The sequence below is a fragment of the Eptatretus burgeri genome, chromosome 18, assembly GCF_056783735.1.
Source record: "Eptatretus burgeri isolate ZD-2024b chromosome 18, Ebu_testis_v1, whole genome shotgun sequence".
NCBI classification, from domain to species: domain Eukaryota; kingdom Metazoa; phylum Chordata; class Myxini; order Myxiniformes; family Myxinidae; genus Eptatretus; species Eptatretus burgeri.
The window spans coordinates 13,434,579-13,457,028 of NC_140978.1; the positions used below are offsets into that span (position 1 = coordinate 13,434,579).

A 22,450-nucleotide genomic window follows, 5' to 3' on the forward strand; every position below is an offset into this window, starting at 1 on the left:
CTGCAGTGTTCAAGATATGAAATTCAACATAGACTGATGTCTGTAGATAGAGTGAATCAGTTGCTCAACCCCTCTCTGCACACAGGGTAACTATATTTTCATTGTACATAATTATTGTGTGGTTATGGGATTGCTCCCCTAGTTATGTATTAATATGATTTAATGAGGTGAACAGTGTGAGAAATCCATGAAGAAATTCCCCAAAATGACGATTAAGATCAAGCAACAATGTTCTGATTGATGTGACAATCACACTATAATTCACCGTCTGTCCATCTGTCTGTCTCCAGGTACTGCAAAAACGGCTGAACCGATCGCAACCATTTTTTGGGGGTGTAATCCTGGGACTCCTTGGAGTAAAATAGGCATAAATATAATAATATGACCTCCTTTATGGTTCCCTTAGGGAGTGGATGCTTCTAGTAATTATAATTTGTATTTATATTTTGAGAATATACTATTGTAGTGATGTGTTTAAATGCATTAGTATATAAAACAAGTTATAATGATCAAAAACACAAACTCCAGTGAATGAAAACGATTCCATGAAGGGCATTGTACATGTATGTAATGGCCTGTGTACAGTGGATACGCTACTTTTGAGTGGCCACATGAATGTACCAATGAATCAGTGCCATCGTTCCACCTTGAAAGCTTAGGCAGGTCACTGAGTGGGGTCTATGTTGAGGTTCAAATTGCTGCAGTGGCTCTTACCCTGGTGGATGCTGGTGGAGTGACAGTGGCATGACCCCATGAACCTTCTTCGAAAGCATTCAAGTTCTATTGCTTTCCATTACGGAATCAACGACGGCATTCCTTTTCCATTCCAACTTCTGCCTATTTTCTTCTGTCCATCCAATTTCATATCCTATGTTCTCATTATTGTTCTCTTTATAATTCCCCTGCTTGTTTTACCAATTATAATGACTAATAATTTGTCGTTATTAATAATTTTATAGTGCAGGAGTACCAAAGCCAATATCTACATGATCTACTCTCCAAATTTTGGATCAATTAATATTTTTAGTCGGTCTTAATTTTGCTTCTTTGCTCTCTATCAGAGTATGCTTATAATGTGTGCAACCACAAGGATGCTCTAATGCCTCAGATTCCTTGAATAGGCAGTCGACTCATTGTTGCCTGCCACTCGGTGAAGAAAACCACACACCAAAATTCTGAGTGAATCCAAAGTAGTTCTTTGATTCATGTGCCATGCTCGATGCAGAGAGCCGGTGCTGTTTCTGGCAAAGGTTACAATCCTGGAAGGGTCACCACTCTGATACAGCATGTCAGGGCAGGAATTACTTTGATTCAACAGTCTTTACAACACAAGAGTGCCATTGTCACAACTTCCGATATGCAAAGATGAATGAAATTGAGAAACTCATGCTTGAATAATGAATTAATGAATGAATAAACAGTGGAATGATGGATGATGGCATTGTAGAAAGTTCAAATGGTAAAACTGAAAATAAAAGACAATTAGCTCAAAAAGAAATGCTATCAATTTTAAAAAAAGGAAATGTGAACAACCAACTTTAAATGAAACAATGAAGTCAAGAAACTTGTGAAGTGAACTACAGTTGCTTTGAAAACTCATGACAAAAATAAAATACTGTTGACTCCAAAATAAAAGGGAAACCAGAATTGGTGTCGTAATGGTGAGAGTGTCTGCTCCGTGTCTGGGAGGTCAGTGGTTCAAACCCAGGCAGTCATACCAAAGACTTTAAAAATGGTACCCACCAAAGACTCCAAATTGCTTGATGTTCAGAATTTAAGAGGTGAAGAGGATGAACAATCTCCATAGTGGTGAGGAGGAAATTATTCCTAAGGAAATGCCATGCTGAGTGCAGTGAGAGAAGCACCGCCATTGTTATGACATTGTTGGCATGCAGAGCACCCTGGGAAGTGACAGCACTCCCCTTAAAGGCCCTGTCACACCTTGACGATTTAGCCAACGTATGCAAAATTGGGCTAAAACGCCGGCACACATCGAATTCGTTATGGGTAAGTTTGTATACGTTAAGAGCACGCTGAAAAACACTGCAATACGTCGTAGTACGCTGGCTTTCATCGTTGTACTTTGCGGTTGTCCTCAAATTTTAGCATGCTTGAAATTTTACGCCGTATGCCTGCGTATGACTCACACGTTCCGCTACGCTGGCCATAAGTTGTAGGCACATTATGCGATCGTTGACACACGTTACTTGTAAGTTACTCATAAGTCAAAACACGTCGAGGTAATGATTAGCGTACCCGAAACTTATTTATAACCTATGAGTAACGTGTTGTAGGCACGTTACACGATCATTGCACACACGTCGAGGCACGTTACTTGTAAGTTATTCATAAGTCGAAACACGTCGAGGTAATGCTTAGCATACCCAAAACTTATTTATAACCTATGAGTAACGTGCTTTGAACCTATGTGTAACGTACCTCCAACGCATATTGACGTATGTTGACGTATTTGATTGACGTCTTCCGGACGACCACAGAACTTACTGAACGTGTTTCTAAGTTACAGCTACTGTATAATGGCGTATTGGCAGCGTTTTTTTAAAAAAAAAAACAACAACAATAACTTCCGATATTTCGTCACGTGCCGTTACGTCACGTCCGATTGCCTCTTCAGTTTGCTCATGTCTTATTCTTAGTTCCTGCTCTGTGAATATTTTCTGATTGAGGATATTGTCACGTCGATGTCGAAACTTAAAAGCAAATGTCCGAATATATTTTAAAATTAATGATAGACTAAAAAAAAAAAAAAATCATAAAAAAAACAACAACAACTTCATATATTTCGTCACGTGCCTTCACGGAGCCAAGGAGAAAAAAAGAAAATGTGCCCTGAGGGAGAAAATAAGTTTCGGGTATGCTAAACATTACCTCGACGTGTTTCGACTTACGAGTGACTTACAAGGAACTTGTGTCGACGTGTGTCAACGATCGCATATCATGCCGCCAACTTATTCCCAGCGTAGTGGAATGTGTGAGCCATACGGCGAGTACGTCGTAAAATTTTCAACATGCTTGAAATTTCACGACGTACTAAACGTACCACGAAATATGACAGCATACTTCATAGTTTTTCAGCCTGCTCTTAACGTATACACAACTTACCCATACCGTATTCGACGTGTCCCAGCGTTTTAGACACATTTTTCATAGGTCGGCATACGCTGGCTAAATCGTCAAGGTGTGACTGCGATGTTGACACTTCCAATTCTCAGGCGGGTATGATTTAAATTGGCGTGTGGCAAGTTTTTAACAGGCTACGTCACGAGTTCGTCGGCGATACGTGCAGCGTGCTATGCCTAAGTTAAACTATCGTTGGGCAGAGGTTGTGAACGCCAACAACAGGCTAAGCATTCGTTGGTATAAGTTATCTATAAGACAACGAAACGTTCTGTGCCCGTTACTAATACGTTATGCATACGACCAACACGTTATGAATACGACCAAAACTTAAAAAAATATCAAAATTTCAGCGTACGCCAACGTTTTACATACATTTTTATACATTGTCATTGCTGGCTAAATCGTCAAGGTGTGACAGCGCCTTAAGCTTAGTGGCAATGTTTGTCTTGTCTAACACTTGTGTTGTTGGGTATGTTCGTGTGGCAGCCCCAGGAGCTATGAGCCTTCGATCATGTATAAAATAATAAACTCAAAAAAACTTGCAAAAAAGATCAAACACAATTCACTCAAAACAGATGAAAATGAATGCAATCGATTTGAGAAATTAACATCTAAACTATTGTCTCTCAGCTTGCATTCTGTTAATTACACATTTTTGTGAAAGTCAAAATGAAAAATAACAGAGCATGGTCCCAGCATGCATCCCAAGCTCGAATGAACAATGAGGTGCTAATTACCCAATCAGCATAAAGATAAAGAAAGTGTAAATTGGGGAAGTACAACAAAAGTTGCAGAAAATAAAGTTGAAAAATGAATTATGCACTTAATTCATTCACTTTTTACAAACAACATTCTTCCCTGTTCTTTAAAGTTGAACTACAATTACGTTCCAATTTGTTTTTTCTTCCCACCCACTCGATGCAACTTTAAAGAGGATACACAAAACTGGTACTGTTGCCGATACAAATGGGCGAGGAAGAAAGCCCAAACTCTCCAAAAGTGATGTTAAGGACCTGAATGTATGTTCTCTATTTGATGATGATGATCTGGTGGAAATCTTGTGAATCGTCTGAATGAAAGCACAGGTGTTTACGTTTGATGATGGAACCGGTCTTTGTTGTTGACTTTGTCATAATCAGCAAAAGTAAGTGTACAGTACTTTTAACTTTCTCTTTGTGTGGAACGATATAATCCCCACCGTTGACCCCATTGTTTGGCAAGTGTTTTTTACCCCACTGTTTCGCCTTCTCGCCAAGCAGGCCTAATCAGATCAGTGAGAGGAAGTGTACCTTTAACTTTGACTTTGTGTGTAAAGACAGAATTCAACATAAGCACTGCAATGTTGCTTCATATCATCACATTTGTTCCCTTTCGTAGAGAGTAAAAGTAACATAAGCGATATACTTATTATGTTAACAGGTAGGGGGGAGGGGGGGGGAAATATGGAGAAATTTTTGATGTTCCATATTCTTTCTGGATTTTAAAACCTGTAATACTATAATTATTTTTCTTTTTTTTTGAAGAACTCATGCCTGTGGTTTTTAGCCTGAGTGCTTTTACATCTGTGTTGCCAGCCATGATGATAACCTGATAACCCCCAACCTGGAGGATCAGGGATTTGAAATCAGAGATCCTTCCAGCCATCAATGCAGGACTTTCAAAATGACGTATGAATGCGAACGAGGCCTCTGATAAATGAACAATCAAACGAAAAACAAACAGCCAACCGTAATAAACCACGACCTGTCGGACATCCATTTCCTGTGTAGATCGCGCATTCCGTGAAGAGAGTTAATGGCATGAAGCGCTAAATATTCCACTGTTTCAATGAGGTAACGAATAAATATGTAATGACGATGTACCAATTTGCCCTTTTGCTTTGAAGAACAGGAATAAAGGGAGAGGAGAGTGTTATGTGTGGTTGAGGATTTTGGGTGGTGAGGTGGCTTGAAGACAAATTTTAATCTTACTGCCACCATATTGGTGCTCACTGCTATGTGAAGGCAAAGATGCCCCAGGCATCCATGTCTTTAGTTGGTGACATCTATACAAGAAAGGCAGGGCCGGATTTAGGCATGGGCAAGCTGGGTAGTTGCCCAGGGGCTTCCACAACCAGGGGGCCTCCACATATTTCATGAAAAAAAAATTATAAGGAAAAATGTATTTGTGAGTGCCTGAATGGTAGTTGGTAGTTAGTGGAACAGATATAAGATATTCATCTTATCTCATTCTCTATTTAATATAGAAGTCAGTTGACATCTATGGGAGTATGGGACTTTGCACGTCTCTTTGCTATTATTATCCTGAAATTTTTCAGGTTACATTTATGGTCCTTGCATTTTTAAGGTTACTTTAATTGTTAGTTTACGTTTGGTTAACCCAGCTTTAGCCGTTTGCACTTTGCTTTACAAAACTATTGAGGTATATTCAGCTCACATCATGGTGAGAAATAGTGGACACGCATGCGTGTCATGCCTGCTCACTTATATCTTATGTGAACAGATATCTTATGTGAGACTGAGATTAATAAGATTTACAAAGGGAACATTCAAATTTGTCTTCGTAGCATCATCAATTTTGACGTAAACAACTCGTGTTGTCATCATGATGTTTATAGATGTACATTTTTATTCAGATTCTTTGTTCTTAAAAAAATATACTGAATGGATGACTGTAAATATGTCTTGTCACCTTTTTAGTATTCTAAGGTAGGGTGGGCCTCCACTACTGAAGGCTGCCCAGGGGCCACCACATGTCTAAATCCGGCCCTGAAGAAAGGTGACTGTGACGGGTGGGGAGGTTGTTTGAAGGCTTGGAGTGGAGAGAGGGTTGATGCTTTAGGGTGGAGAGAGGGTCGGTGAGAACTTGGTTTTGTAAGGTGGAAGTTGAGGACTTGGGGTTTGTGAAAGGGGTGTGGGGGGAGTTGAGGGCTTGAAGTCACATTTTGCATTCCTTGGAATTTCGATGGGTCCCTTCTTGTCTGGAACTAACAGTCTTCTTGCTTTTGAGTGATTTATATGGTGTTGTATGACGTATATTTTATTATCGTTACTTATTTTGGAAGTCTTAGGAAGTCCAGTCTGGAAGCCCAATTCTTCCAAAAGTGTTTGAATGTGGAATGTTTTGCATACAAATGGAATTATTATTTGCTTTGTCCATTGTGTCAATAAGATGTTGGATTTGAAGCCCTTTTAAATAATCACATGTCTCCATATTGTTTAAAATTACCTTCAGTTTATTTCATTTAAATTTTTTTTTTCAAATCAACAATTCTCCAGTTTACATGTTTCTCTAATAGTCCAGGAGCAAGTACCTGAAAAAAATGAAATCGTTCAACACTCCCTACAGAAAAGGTTTGACTTGACAGAGTGGTAGAATAGACCCTATAGAACACCTCCAGGTAGTATGTGGTTTCAAATTGTGGTACCATTAAAATTCTACAGGCCATTATACATACCAAGCGTACTTACCAAGAGGGTCACTGTGGTCACTTACCAAGAGGGTCAAGCAAAATTTAGGGGGAGGGGTAACGTAAACGTGAATATCTTTGTCGAGACTCAACCAATTTTCAATATTGAGGTATCATTGGCTTCATATTATAATTCTCTTTCAGAATATGTACAGAAATGCTGCTACACGCATGGTTAACTCCTACCAGATTGGCACAGCTCAAATGACAACATTTGTTGAACAGAGACTGAATACCAATGAAGTGACATTTTGGGATTCCCTGCCAAACCTGAAGATTAAAACATTTGCCACACTAAGCAAGAAGAAAACAGTGAATCTAACTGATGAGAAAGTTATCACTCTTAGTGCTGACCATGAACTCTTTGGCCGTCTTCTGATCACAGGAAAGTCAAGGGACATCAATCTGAGAGAACTCCTCAGCTACGAGTTATGAACAGTGCCATTATCCCTGGCCCATTACGATGGCAGCTTGAGGAAGACCAACAAGAGCGTACTCATTGCTGAGTTTGAGAAGAAGGTAGATGTCCATCCAAAACGGCCACAAGTCACAACCAGCCAGATATCTATGGCGCACATCGTCGATGCAATGGGGCTGGTACCGATGACAAAGTCCGCTGGTGCTGCAAACTTCGGTGAAATGGCATTCAAGTATTACAGCCTGATTACTGCCCCTCTACGTCAGAATGGTTGCCAATGGGTTGATGTTGTCTTCGACCGGTACTCCAGCCTCTCAATCAAAGCTGGGGAGCGAGAGAAACGAGGAACATCTGCAGCCTTAGAGGTGACAATCCAAGGGCCAGCCACTCCTATTCCAAAGCAGTGGATCAAATACATTGGAAATGTAGAAAACAGTCAACTTGTGTGCCTTCTTGGCAGACACATGGTGCCACATGGGGGTAGACACTCTGCTTGATGGTCAACACCTAGTCATCGGTGGTGGTTTCAAGAACTCACAGAAGTCTGTGCTCGACATCAGAGGGCACTGCGAAGAACTGGTTCCCCTCAAGTCAGATCATGAAGAGGCAGACACACGAATATTGCTACATGCAAAACATGCCTCTCATTATCACAACAGGATTGTGATTCAATCACCTGCCACAGATGTGGCTGTCCTCTGCACAACACACTACAGAAAACTCCAGTGTCGGGAGCTGTGGTTTCGGACTGGAATCAAGGATAAAGCTAGGTATATTCCTATCCACAGCTTGGCACACAAACTAGGACCTGAGCTGTGTAATGCTTTACTCGGCTTCCACGCACTCACTGGGTGCGATTCAAACAGTGCACTCTCAGGACTCGGCAAGAAAAAGGGTTTCAATGTCTTACTTGACAGTAAAGAGCATCAGACCAGTCTGGGACAGCTTGGAGAAGAACCCGAGCTCAGCAACAGCACTTCAGAAGCATGCGAAGCCTTCATGTGGGCAATGTACTCAACAACCAAGGGGGCTGGGAGGAAAGTGAACAATGTGAGATACTGGCAGTTCTGTCAAAAGGGACAAATAATTGAAAATCTCCCCCCTACATTCGACAGCTTACAGCAACATATGAAGCGAGGAAATTACCAGGCCTATGTATGGGAGAGAGCATTGGAGCCTACACAGAGCCTTCCACCAGCAGCTGGACATGGCTGGAAAATTCAGGATGGTGTCCTGCAGCCTGTGCTCATGACCAAAGATCCAGCACCACGGAGTCTTCCAGAGCTGACTGTCTGTCACTGCAAGACGTCTCTATGTCGCCGAGCCGACTGCACATGCAGAACCAACCACATGCCATGCACAGAAGCATGTGCATGTATGGCCGAAGAAACTTGTGAAAATCCAAGAACAATCTTTGAATCCAGTGGTGAAGAAGATGCTGACTAAAACTTACCACAGATGACATCTTCATGCTTCCATGGCGAATGTGATTCCTTGTTGCCAGACACAAATATTACAAACCGCTCTGACGAATGTGCTTCCGTGCAACCATGCACAACTATTATGATTCGCTCTCACTAATGTACTTCTGTGTTGTCAAGCACAGCTCCCAGTGTTGACCATGATAACTATTATCATTCACTATGATGAATGAGTAGCTTCCGTGCTGCCCGAGACAACTATTATACTCGGCTTTCACTAATGTACTTCCGTGTTTCCAAAGACAACTATTATGCTCAGCTCTGATGTATGTGCTTCCGTGTTGCTATACACTAGTAAAAGACGAACGCTAAAAATAACAGTTGCAGTTTTCTTTATGCGTGCCTCTGTATGAATATGAATTTCTGCAGAACAATACTTTCTTAAGCGTTTGATTTCCAAAATGTATACATACCAGTAGTAATTGAGAAACACCATTCACCTTCATATGAGAACACAATTAAAAATGTCAGAAAGTTTGAATTAGTGTGATATTTTAGCTTTGGTGATGCCATGGCAAAGGCCATTTTCAAATAACTGTACAGACTCTGATAGAGAATTATAATAGGAAGCCAATGATAACTTAATATTTAAAATTGGTTGAGTCTCAACAAAGATATTCATGTTTACGTTACCCCTCCCCCTAAATTTTGCTAGCCTACAGTGGCTCTCTTGGTAAGTACCCTTGGTATGTATAATGGTCTGTAGAATTTTAAGGATACCACAATTTGAAACCACATACTACCTGGAGGTGTTCTATAGGGTCTATTCTACCACCCTGTCAAGTCAAACCTTTTCTGTAGGGGGTGTTGAACGAATTTCCTTATTTGGCCTCATATGAGAAATGGCTGCTGGAATATAACTCCTCTAATCATGAAGCCATTTGTGCTTTTGGTAATTTGTATTTATCAATTTGTTCTCTGATCCACTAGATCAATCCGATCATGATAAGCTTTATTGCTTTATTTCAGTTAATATTTTTATTTTCGCTATAATTTGGCCCTTTTCTCAGTAATGCACATAATTTTCTTTCTTTCAATATTCTGATATCACCTGTGATAATATGTTTATGATGTGGATATTTAAATACGGAAGGTTCACAATTACAGTGATGTGTATTACTCAACGATTCCCCTACGTTTATAGATTGCACAGTTTCCTTAAAGTTGAAGATTTTTTTTCCCTCATTGCATTTCGTAAAGTGTATACAACCATTGGTGGCTCTCTCTGTTGTATTGTTTCTGGAAGTTTACCCCACACTTCCTTCTGTCGTTGTATTATTTTCTCTATATTGATCATCTCTACCCTTCTGTTAGCAAACATAATTTTGATTACGTCATTGTCTTTTATCTGATTAACTCATTTAGGTTTCTCTGTGTATATTTTATGGTAAATCGTATCCAGAATTGCTTCCATGTGTTGGATTGGGAGTTCCTCTTGATTATTCTCTTCCGTTAATCAGTGAACGATTTGCCAAAATTATTCAGTTTTTTTTTTAAGTATTAACTTTAATTCTACTGTTATTAAATAATTTACAGATATTTGATTTGTTAAGATCTAACCAATAATTTAAGATTTGTTGTGGTCTGTCTGTAACTGGATGTTTAAGTCCATAATTACGTACTCTGTGTCTCTGAGAGTCTCGTCGTTAAGGGTTAAAAACAGTGGCAATTATGTTTTGGCAATTATGTTGTATGTATATATATAATTTATTCTTTAATTTAATCCATATGTGTAAGCAGTTCTTAATTCTTTAATCCAGAAAAGTTCTCCATGTTTATGTAATTGTGTGATTGTTTTATTTTCCATCCAATCCTTTTTGCAGCCATTACTGCTAATCTTGTCTACAATCTGAACACTGAAGCTCACATTTTGACAGTATACATAAGTAAAGTGATGAGTGAGTAGTGTACAACCAGTAGTTTTATCTGGGTTTCTCGTGCCACTCCCGTGTGCATTCATTCTCACATTCCATCACTGCATTGTTTCACCAAAATATTGCATCACACATTTGCTACAAGTCAATAAATAAACTATGTTCGAGGTTTCATATCAAATAAAACAAAAAATTAATTACAACTTTTAAGATCTCGCGATTACTATAAAATTAAATATATTGTTTGTGGCAAAAGTAGTACATGTGTTGCAATTGTAATAATTTTTAACGTTGATTTTAAACTTATCCTGTGCATTCACAGGCCCTAAATATGATCTTCTCATTGGTGTTCGGAAGTACACAAAACGGATAGGTTATTTCCCTCAGGGAAGTATGTCAATGTATCTTGCTTGCACATAAATAATAGCTGGCACAAGATTTTTGTATTTTCATGTCGTGAAAATTTCCGATGTTGAAGAGTCCATTGTAATCCATTGCTCTGTTGCTTATGATGCACAGTATCATCTTTCCAATTGCAGACGTCCATTAAATAAATCGCCAAGCCTGCCATGATCACAGGAGGCACTCCCGCTTGGTTCAAAGTCCATTCACTGGTAACGATCATTCAGAGGTTTTAGTGGAATGTGCCCATCTATAATCCTTTGGGCCCACATCGTCAGGAGTTTTTTTTAGCCGCGTCTCACGTAGCGAACGCTGGCTCTAAGAGAGCTCCACATTCTTCTTCTTGTTGTTCTTCTTCTTCTTCTGGTGAAGACAAAACCTTTAGGACGCGGCTCTTTTATATACAGAATCCGGATCTCCTTAAATACTACACATCTGTACACATCCTCGCATTGAGGGTTCCTTTTGAGAGCGTCTATCATGAACTTTTAAATATATTCGGACATTTGCTTTAAAGTTTCGAAAAGTTCACGTTACTATTTAAAGATTATTCCATTTAATGTGTTGTAATTTCGTAAATACACTATTTTCTCGTCATGAACGAGGAGCCTCCATGACGGGTCTCGCTATTGGCTCCATCAAGGCACGTGGTGAAATATCGTAAGTTGTTATTGTTATTGTGATAAAATGCTGATGTTTCGACTTTCTGTAATGAATTTTTAGCCAGGTCGCGTTGCGAACGCTGGCTCTAAGAGAGCTCCGTGTTGTTTTTGTTGTTGTTGTTGTTCTTCTTCTTCTTCTGGTGAAGACAAAACCTTTAGGACGCGGCTCTTGGACACATTTGTCCTTGTTTCAGTATGGGAAGTTGCAAGATCTCAGTTCTTTTAGCAAACTGAGAATGTTCTCCAACGATTTCATTGTGTAGAGGCACATACCTTTCTCTCAAGTACTTTTCCAAGCATTTTTGGCTTCTTTTAGAAGCTTTGTTAACCATTTTAGGTAACAATCATTATCTCGCACACACAAAATGCGGAAATATGCTCTAATCAACATTTCTGCAAAGGGGTTTTGTGCATCCACGCCAAGCATTCTGCAATGAATTACATCATTTTGAAGTTCCGTATTGGCTCAAACAAAAGGGCATGGTGTTGGGGTATACACTTTGGGGTTTCTTTACTTTTAGTGTACCTTCCTGTTTGTGGTGCCAAACCCAGCTCATTCTCGATTGACTGCAATCCAAGGTTTGTGCCTCATGAGTATGATCGATCGTACAGGTCAGCTACCAATCAAATGGATCTTTGTCAGTCGGGGTCTGTGACTTCTGAATGATGTTAGAGTTGCCACATCAACAGCATAACATTTTTGAAACTTGTACATCAAGTCAAATGAGGGATTAACTCAAATCAAATGAGGAAATTCACCTTTACATTCAATGTCCAACTCCGATTCCCACATTGAGTTGCTTCCACCCAGTGTCCCTGTCCTACTGGCTCAACTCATGCATGTTCACCTCCTCTGCCACGGCTGTCGAACAATCGAGTCCTGTCATGTCATTTTCACTCGATGTCCTTACAACGTCAGTCAGGCTGTCCAACAATCAACTCATGTCGCGATGTTCTCTCTTGTTTTCTGACCCATTCAGGATGATTGAAGAGCTCAAAGGAATTCTTTCCCGATACACAATCTTAATGAGTTTTAATCATCCTGATTATAAACAGCACCACACGTTAAAAACCACTCTGGACATCAACACCTCATTCACTCATCAGAGTTAAATTGAGCATCAATCAAAACATGTCTCGTCACATGTCACCCGTCTCTCTACACTTCCCTCTTGCAGGTTTATATCATAACAGAATGATCCCATGCCTTCCAGCAAATGCAATTCTCATCTAGAATGGAAGTTTCATGTCAGTTTCCAGCATCTTCACGAATCTCACCAGGCAGTTTACAACACAACACTGCCATCCACAGTCAAAATTAGCTCATTACATCAAGCAGTTTATAATACAATTCACCGTTACATGCTACAACAACTTATAACATGTACGCGTCAATTTTAATCATTCATTGAAAGGCATTTACTAATGCTTATCTACAAATACCACAACCAATGCTTACTGGCCATGTCAGCTGGCTTTTAACTGACACATGGACTGGTGCGGTTTGTAAATCAAAGTTTCCTTCTTCTAGGTGTGTCCAACCCAGCAAGAGATAGGGAAGAGAGGATAAGCATTTTTGGGATAGAGAAGGCAAGGAGTTAAAGCAGTTGAGAAAATTGAGTGCATGGGTTCATATATGGAGAAGGGAAAAAGATGGAGAGAGATAGATAGATAGATAGATAGATAGATAGATAGATAGATAGATAGAGAGAGAGAGAGATAGAGAGAGAGAGAGAGAGAGAGAGAGAGAGGAGAGAGAGAGAGAGAGAGAGAGAGAGAGAGAGAGAGAGAGAGAGAGAGAGAGAGAGAGAGAGAGAGAGAGAGAGAGAGAGAGAGAGAGAGAGAGAGAGAGAGAGAGAGAGAGAGAGAGAGAGAGAGAGAGAGAGAGAGAGAGAGAAAAAAATAAATGGATGAGTATAATGGAACATATGATTGAAGGATCCCAGTTATGTTCAGGGTGAATATTCACAAAATGGTAATAAGACCATTTCTCTTGTATGGAGCGGATGCTCCATAGATGCCTGATTGCTGCATAGGACAGAGATACACATGCTGAAATGGCTGATGGAGATCTTTCCGAGAGAAAGCAAAAGGATTGGGGACAGCAGAGGCAGGCAGGAGTAAGAGACATTATTGAAAGGTACAAGAGGCATGCCTGTGTTGGTTGTGGCATCTGCTCAGGAGGGAGGAGGGAGGACGGAGATGTCTTCAGACAGGTCTTTGATATGGATGCATTTGGCAGGAGAAGACATATGCTAAAAAGCAGGTGGAAGGAAGTGGTGGAGAGTGACTCGAGAGAAGTGTGGGTGAAGATTGAGGATTCTCAGTGTAAAACTGTGTGGAGAGGAAAAACTTGAAAAGCTGACATGAGAAGAAGGTGTGATTAATTGTGCTCATAGAAGTAGTAGCAGTATGATATGTTAAAAATGACATAGAGCAATGATAAAATAAGTGGTTTCATTAAAAATTATAAAGGAATCCATGTTCAAAGAGGAGTTAAATAACAAAGCAAAGCAAGTTCATGGACTGACAGAGTACCAAAAGGAGAACATGAGGGCCAAAGACATCACACCATACATGAGTGGATGATTGACAGAGAGGAAAGGGGTGGAGTCAGTAAGGGGAGAAGATTGCAGGTGTGGAAGTGGAAGAAAGCATGAGGCAATGATGGGCAGCATAATTGACAAACTGATGGGGAAGGGCACTACATACCAGGCACAGGAAGTCTGTTCCATGGATGACAGAATATGGGGATGAAGGAATGGAGGTGAATGGGAGAATGTCGGGATGAATATGGGAGAGCAGCAATGTTTGGGATTTTGACAGAACACCTGATATGGGATGGGTTTTGGTATGACTGAGAAACAAGAGGGTGGGTGGAGTGAGTTTTGAAGTGAGGTGATATAAATTGAAAGTCCACTAAACTGCTTCTTCCTCTTTTTTAATATGCAGCACTGACTGTGACTAACATCATTGGCTGAGGGCATGGCTGTGCCACTGACACAACAGTTGAGGATAAATGGGGCTTCTGAGGCAGCCATTCAAATGAATGGGGAAAAAGGGAAAACTCTCTGACTCAAGGCCCAAAAGCCCAAAATAGGAGACTGATTTTCTCCCTCTCCCATACAAGAAAATATAAAATTGAGACCGACTCAAGCCCCAAAATCCGAAAATAGGAGACTTATTTCCTCCCCCTTCCATACAAGCAAATATAAAATTGAGACTTACTGATTAAAGCACTTCTTTCCTTTCATATTTTCATTCCATTCAAAGAGCAAACCAATGAATATTTGTCCATGTTCTACTTTGGGGAATAACTTAATTTTCCGATTACATTCATCTCCATCGAGTATATTCACAAAGATTACTTTGGAACTTAGTTCTTGGTTTAAATGTCTTTGTTGAGCAGAAATGAAATGATAAACTTCTCCCAATGCTCTTATTTGACCACCTCCTGAGCCACATATCATTTTGAGATTTTAGTAAATTGTTTTTCCATTGTGCAATTGATAACCATCAAAGTTTTCAGTCCATTCAAGGATATTATTTTTTTTTCTTTACATCCTCCAACTTATTTGTAATTAAATTTATCCGCTTATTTGTTTTATCTACTTTTACCCCGGTTATTTCTTCAATAATCCTTATTTGATATTTCTCACATTCTTTATGTTTTCCATTTAAATACCAAGGCTGATTACATCTCCACTCTTTGGTTTGGTTATTGCTAGGTTCTATAATTTAGAAATCAGTAAAAAGACGATGGTAGTCTGTTAAAATTCCCAACCCAATATCTTCACACTTATAACCATAAGGGAGACTATTGATTCCATCCTCTAAAATATATCTTTTATCATCAAAAGCTCCTCATGCTTTCTTATTTATCTCTTCTGTATATAATTGATGTTTATAACTTCTTATTGTATTCATTTTTCTGTTCTCTTCCTTCTTTAAGGTTAAACAGTTGTAATAATGTTTAAAGTTTGTTTCCTTGAAAAAAAAAAAATATATATATATTTCTTTATTCCCTTTAGCTTCTTATCACACCTTTCAATGCAATTATTATCAATATACGTAAAAGCATAAGACTTTGATCTCAATCCTATAAATTCACTCATGACCTTCCCACCCAATTTATCTTTAAACTTACTAATAACCTTTTTATTCTTTGATGAAAACAACACATCACCTGATTTATAATTACTTGTATCATAAATATCAATATTATCAATCATATCGTCATATACATCACTTGTCTTAATTTCTAATAGAAAACTATCTGTATCCATATATAACAATGACACATTATCCTTCTCCTTTGATTTTAAATTATTATAGTAATAGTCATACATTAACGACTTTGACCATTCAAGAATTGATGTTCCGATATAAATAGGTTTATCCATTTCAATACTCTCTTTTTTCAAATGAATAGCACAAAAGTTCTCTGAAAACACCTCCGCTCGTTCAAAACTTGGTCTATTAATTAACTTTGAAGCCTGTTTCCAAGATGTAGAAAGTCTTATGTTTTGTCGATTCCAAACATTTTCCATTGTCTTTCCAAATACAGCATTATTCATTACAGCATCTTTTTACAGCATTACAGCAAATACAGCATCTTTTTCCAATCGTCTTACAAACTCCTCTGAGGCATCTTCTCCTCTATAAAGTTCTAACTTGTATTAATCACCAACATATGAATTGATATAATAACAGAAACCACAAGGAGTATGTTTTTGATATTTATTTGTGTATGATTTATTTGGATTTGGAGAAACAGTATCTATCTTCTCAAGGATACTTTCAAAATCAGCATATATCACAAACGGATGTTTTATAGATTTGTTAAAATCTTTGAATGATATGTTTGAACCTGCTTTTGGAAAATTGATTACGGGTGATTTATGATCACTGCAATATTTTGAATGTTGATTTGATCGTCTTTTGTGTGAAAGGAGTTGAGACATCTCCAAAAAGGATACGTTTTACATTTTCTCTTACATAGTTGTGATTTGGTTAATCTTGATAAATTTTTGATGAAAGCATAATGTGATTTTTCCTTTGAAGTAGAGTAGAGAAGGTCAATGTGTGTTTCATCATTTTTATAGTTGTTTGAAATTTTTAATATCTGACCTTTGTTTGTATCCATTAATCCATATACATTAACAGATAGATTATTCATTTTCACAAATTTAGGAATATCTCTCAATGACATTGGAAGCTTTAAATCTTTAACATTTAATGTATTCTCCTATTTCTTATAATGTTCAACCCTTTCAGGATTCCATTGTGGTGGATGTCGGTGAGCAAGAGCAGACCATAGAAAACATTTATTATTAATTGTTTTGAATATCAAGAACAGCTTTCTTAAGTTTTATCTGTTTTGTTAAATCAATACAAGAAGAAGCTTGAAGAGGATCTGATTTTAAGATTGTATTTCTAAAAATATTATTTTTGTAATCATAAATCCACTACCTACTACAGTGTGATCAACATCTTGTTCTTGTCTCTGGAGTTCATCATAAACATCACATCTTACAAAATCTTGAAATGATAAGATAAAGTGAGGGTTTGTCCTCATATAGGGAGTAGTTTCATCACCTTGTCCTACCATATTCAATTTTACTCACATATAAAACTTAAAAGTTCTCATTTCACTTAATGTGTTTTTAATTATAGTTTCAATACTTTGTTTAACCACATTAACAGCTTCCATGATTGAAGATGGTCCAGGGTCTTGAAAGCAAAACAATCTTATTTTTATATGTCCTTTAAAGGCCCCATCAGTGTTTTCAATGGAGAATTTAGTGGCACCTTTCCTTTCTTCATTGTTCTTGTGTTTGCGTGATTGAAGGTGTTTATTATAAAATAATTTAAGAATATCATTATCACATCTATCACAATGTTTTGTTTCTTGGTCAAGTGGAGATATTTGTCTGAAAAGATTGAATGTGTTTGTTGGTTTGAAGGTGTTTTTTTATAACATTTAGATTCATGATTACAAACATTGCAGTATTTTGTATTCACCATATTTATATAACAAAACTTTGCTTAAAATAAAATTTTCTTGATAAAAATTTCGTTTAATTTATAGGTGAATCTGTGCTTAAAACCATTTTATCCTCCAACTTTTTTCACTTGATAAATACAATGTATCAAGACACAAAAGACAAGTTTCAATCAACTTCTTCATTTGTAAATGACACTAAGAAATATGTCAAGGATGTAAAATTGAATAAAAGATAAATATAACAACGATTGGATAAAAACAATTATGGTGAATAATACGAGTTCTTCAATTTCCTTCAGTGGAAGGGCTTTTAGTATATCTGGAAGAACATCAGTAAAAGTATCTCTAACAAAAGTTTCTCCTCTCCTTCTGGTAATATATTCAAAACTAGAAAAAGCAATGCAACAAGAAAAAGTAACAAAAAAGAAAAACCTTATGGATGAAGCTTTAGAAAGAAAAGATAAGACCATCTGTAATGTGCGAGGAAAATTTGTATTTTTTTCTACAACCCGAAAGATGTAAATCCTGATGAAATAAATGTCATTTCGTTCAAAAGTCGTTGAGGACCGTTTTAAAACTACCTTCAATATTAAAAATGTAGTAGTGGAATCTGTTAATGAAACAAGTATATAGAAAAAGATGGTAATGTTTTTCTGCTAATTAAATATGAGTCATTATTCAACTGAAGATTTTGAAGATTATGAGAGTGATGTTAGTTTCTCTGTTGGAACTGAAGACAGTGATGAAACCGAGAGTTTGTGTTCAAACGATAGTTATGAAAGTAGTTTTATAGATGATTGTGAAAGCACCAATGAAAGTACCGAAGATGATACCGAAGATGAATTTTAGTTTAAGCAAAGTTTTACTTCATAAATATGAATAGTATACTAGATATTGAGCTCCTTGAATTCCCTGATTCTCCATATGACAAATTTGAGAATTGTCCTGCTTGTGATAGAGTGGGATTAAACACAGAGTCAAAAGCCAATAATCAATGGATATTCTGTGATTATCTTCAAATTAATGATAATAAAAAATATAAAAAAGGAATATAATTCTTTCAGATTTATACCAAAAATGAATTACTTTACAAGATTGATTAGAGAAATGAATGTAAAGTATGAGGGTGATAACACACCTTTCCTTGCAATGGAAGAAACAAACATATAAGAGAAATGGTCAAAGGATTGTTGTTGTATATTATTCACGATTGCCATTTTCAGGGAAATATCAACACAAGATATTGAATAAATAAAACAATGGATTATCTTGAAATTAAACCCAAACTTAGGATAAAGTATAGAGTTTCCTAAAAAGCCAATAATAAATTAAATAACCTGTTTTCCAAAAATATAAATGAATGATTTTTTACCCATTTGGGAAAATAAGATCAATTTAACAACCACAAAATCTTCCAAATTCATGAAGATGTCTCATAGTTGGTTCAAGCGGGTGTGGAAAAACCTGCTTACTTTTAAAGATGCTCCTTACTTCCAACTTTTTGCATTATGATAATTTAATAATTCTCACAAAGTCGAGTTTTCAACCTGAGTATCAACCACTCTCACAAGGTTTTAATGCTGGTCTTCAAAAATAATATATAATAAGTTTATTTAAACTTCAAAACAAACTAAATGATTACAACATTGAAGATATAATGCAACTATTTTGCGATACACAGAGATATCAAAAGAAATCAAAACCGATAACTTTTTTAACGGATGATATACCTTCTCCGCAAGATTTGGATAAATCAAAAAAGAATCTCGTTATCTTTGATGATTGTGTTAATGAGAGAAACCAAACGGTAATGGATAGCTACTACACAAAAGGGAGACATTCTTATTGTAATTGTATTTATCTTAGTCAATCATACTTTGAACGCCCTCGTCACTCAATAAGAAACAATGCTAATACTTTTATTTTATTCAAGTTAAATTCAATAGATGTAAACAATTTTTGGAGAAACAATTGTTCTACATTATGTATTAAAAAGTAATTTGGGGATTATATGAAGCACACGACTGAAAAATATAAATATGTTGTTGTGAAACAAGATGAGATATTAAGGAATATATATTTAATTTTATAAACAATTACATATATAAATGACAACTATTATTATAAATCTTGTGGGTAAATCTGCTTCTGGAAAAAAAAAAAAACTTTCATAAATCAAGGTTCTTGTATAGTACAAATGAGAATATTTTAAATTTGCTTCAAAAACACCCCGTGATACGCATTGTATCTACAACAACTCGAGCAATAAAACCTGGAGAAGTAGAAGGTGAAGATTATTACTATATTTCAGTAGAGGAACATATTTTTCCAAAGAGGAAAGAAGGTCAAGTATTTGAGGAGGTTTCTCTTTGTACATCAAAATATTCACATTGTAAGAACGAGTTAAATAAACTAAAATCTGGTTGTCTTGGGATATTAGAAACTAATCCAGAAGGAATGAGACAAATTATTAAATATCTGAGTGGTTATGAGGTTAAGTTTTTATAATTCGGTTTTGATGTTGATGAAGAAACTTAACGCCAATGTATCAAAAGCAGAGATACAAGTATTAGTGAAGAAGAAATTACAACTCGTATTAATGTTAATAAAGAATTTGATAAAATATTTAAAGAAAAGGATTTATTTGAACACATCTACTTGAATGATGAAGAAAAGGAAAATTTCCCTGTTGATCTAAACAATTAATTAAATGATATTTTCCAATAAATAAATGGATGCGAAAGAAAGAGCAAGAAAATTTAAGGAGCATCAAGAGTTGGTTTCAAAAGTTGTAAAACAACAGGAATACATCAAGGAGAAATGCAGACAGAAACTAACAGGTGAAGAAGCATTTGAAAGAAAACAAGATAAATTTTTTAAACCACTTTAAAAAACTTCCCAACAAAAAATTATATATGTTTCCACAGTTCCCACAATAGAATATACTCCTAAAAAACTTCAAATGTTAAAAGATTTCAGTCAAATGACGGAGAAAGAATTAGAGCATATAGGAGAATTAAAAGATGATGATGAAGGATTATTTCAACAACTGAAAGAGATTAATCAACCCCCTGATTATGTTGTGATGCTCTTCAAAACAATGAATATTCAGCGGATTCAAAAACCAAAGCAGGACTCATTCCAACAGAACAACCAGAAATATTTCATCTTGTTCAAGAAAAGGTATTGATATTTAATGATGAATTAAGGTTCTTGACTTCTGCTCCTGTCAAACTAACTCTGAGATTAATGTTTCTTCGAACAAAAGATGGAAAACAAGGTTCAACTGTGAGGGATGAATCAAAGTATTTTGATCAACCATTGGACATGGAAAATAAGGATGATGTGGAATATATTGATCTGCTGGACTCTCTTAATTATAGGGTTCGTCTATCTGGTAAAAGTAGGAAGAATGAGGAGAAACATATTATTCAGGCTTTAAGTAGGCTTGGTTCAGGTGTTGGTTTTCTTCTAAATGACCCATCACAATTAGTTAATAGACTGTTATTGCTGTTAGGTAGTAAGAAGGCTGTAAAAAAACAATTGTTTTAATGAAACATCAGCCATTTTCGACCAGTTGATGAACATGAAAATAATTAATAAATGTCAATGCAAAGACATTTTATCTCATCTTAAATAACATGAGAAGCACAATCCTTAGTTTTAATTTCACAACAAGCAACCACACATCTTCATTCCCATACCCACTACAACTTGACGCAACAAAAGAATATGAGGCGTCTTCATTGTCCATGGAAACTTATAATACCTTATTTAATATAACCGAGAAAAATGACAAGTTTAGTTATAATCCGGGAAGTGGATACAAAACGATAACAGTTTTACCCGGAGCATATGAGATTTCTCAAATATCTTCCGAAATTGCTCGCCTTATGAAAGAACAGGGTGATGAACCAAAAAATATTGTTATAGGTATTCAAAAACATACTTCAAAATCAATGATTAAACTTAAAAAATAACTACAAGGTTGATTTCTAACCCTAACCCTAACCCTAACCCTAATTCATTTAGAGAGTTATTGGGTTTCTCCTCAAAAAAGATTGAAACTAATGGGACGTTTTACAGTGATAATGTCATTCAAATATCATCAGGCATACATTCGGTATTAATTCACTGCGATTTGATTGATGGCACTTATAATGATGGAATAAGAACAAACACAATATTTTCATTCAGCGCATACTCAACCCCAATCCTATTGGTTCACGAGTCAGTAAGTGACAACTATATTCGTTATGGGTGTGTGTCTGTCTGTCTGTCCCGAGCATAGCTCCGTGGGTTTTGATCCGATCCTGATAAAATTTGGGTGGGAGGTTTATATCATGATCTAGTTGCGTTTTCCTGAGAATGGGCATGCTGCGCCCATTCTGGGCGGAGCCACGCCCCAAAAACATGTGTTTTTAGGGGGTAGCCGATTTCAAGTTACATCTTCTCCGAGGGGGTTTGTCGAATCTGGCAGGGGTTCGGTATTTGGTTAGCCCAATGGCACCTTGCATAGCCCCACGGAGCTCGATTTTTCATTTTCGTCCCAAGGTCAAGGTCACATGGTCACAAACTTAGAGAATGTCAAAAAAATAAATAAATTGGGCATCGAGCTCCTCGGGTTTTCAACTGTTTCAAATGAAAATATTAAACATTTTTCTTTGGGTAAATATTCAATTGCGAAAATGGATGATCTTTCCAAGCAGTCTGCTTCAGATGTCTTGTGATTTTGAAACTCGGATACCATATTCTGTTTTGAAACAAAGAGTGAAGAACAATTATGGTGTATAAATATGATTATTTTATGATATTAATAAAATAATAAATATAACATTTACCTCCAGAAGACAGTGTCATGTCAGATTCCTCCAGAAGATTAAGTTGTGTGCTTGATTCATCCAGACAGGTGTTTAAACTGAAAAATAATAATAATAATAATAATCATAATGAGTCAAAGACATCGACACACACACACACACACACACACACACAC

The 22,450-nt window shown here is 36.9% G+C and overlaps 1 long non-coding RNA gene across 4 annotated transcripts in view; it reads right to left on the bottom strand.

Annotated features, from left to right (window-relative positions):
• LOC147008634 (uncharacterized) overlaps positions 1 to 22,450 on the bottom strand; it is a 74,633-nt gene that overhangs the window by 13,940 nt on the left and 38,243 nt on the right. For 3 of the 4 annotated variants that reach the window (XR_015053213.1, XR_015053210.1, XR_015053211.1), the window contains exon 2: positions 22,296 to 22,372. This is a non-coding gene — a long non-coding RNA (uncharacterized LOC147008634). Of the gene's footprint in view, positions 1 to 13,279; positions 13,782 to 14,159; positions 14,305 to 22,295; positions 22,373 to 22,450 lie in introns of those variants that run through there. The other variant, XR_015053212.1, reaches the window with a different exon arrangement.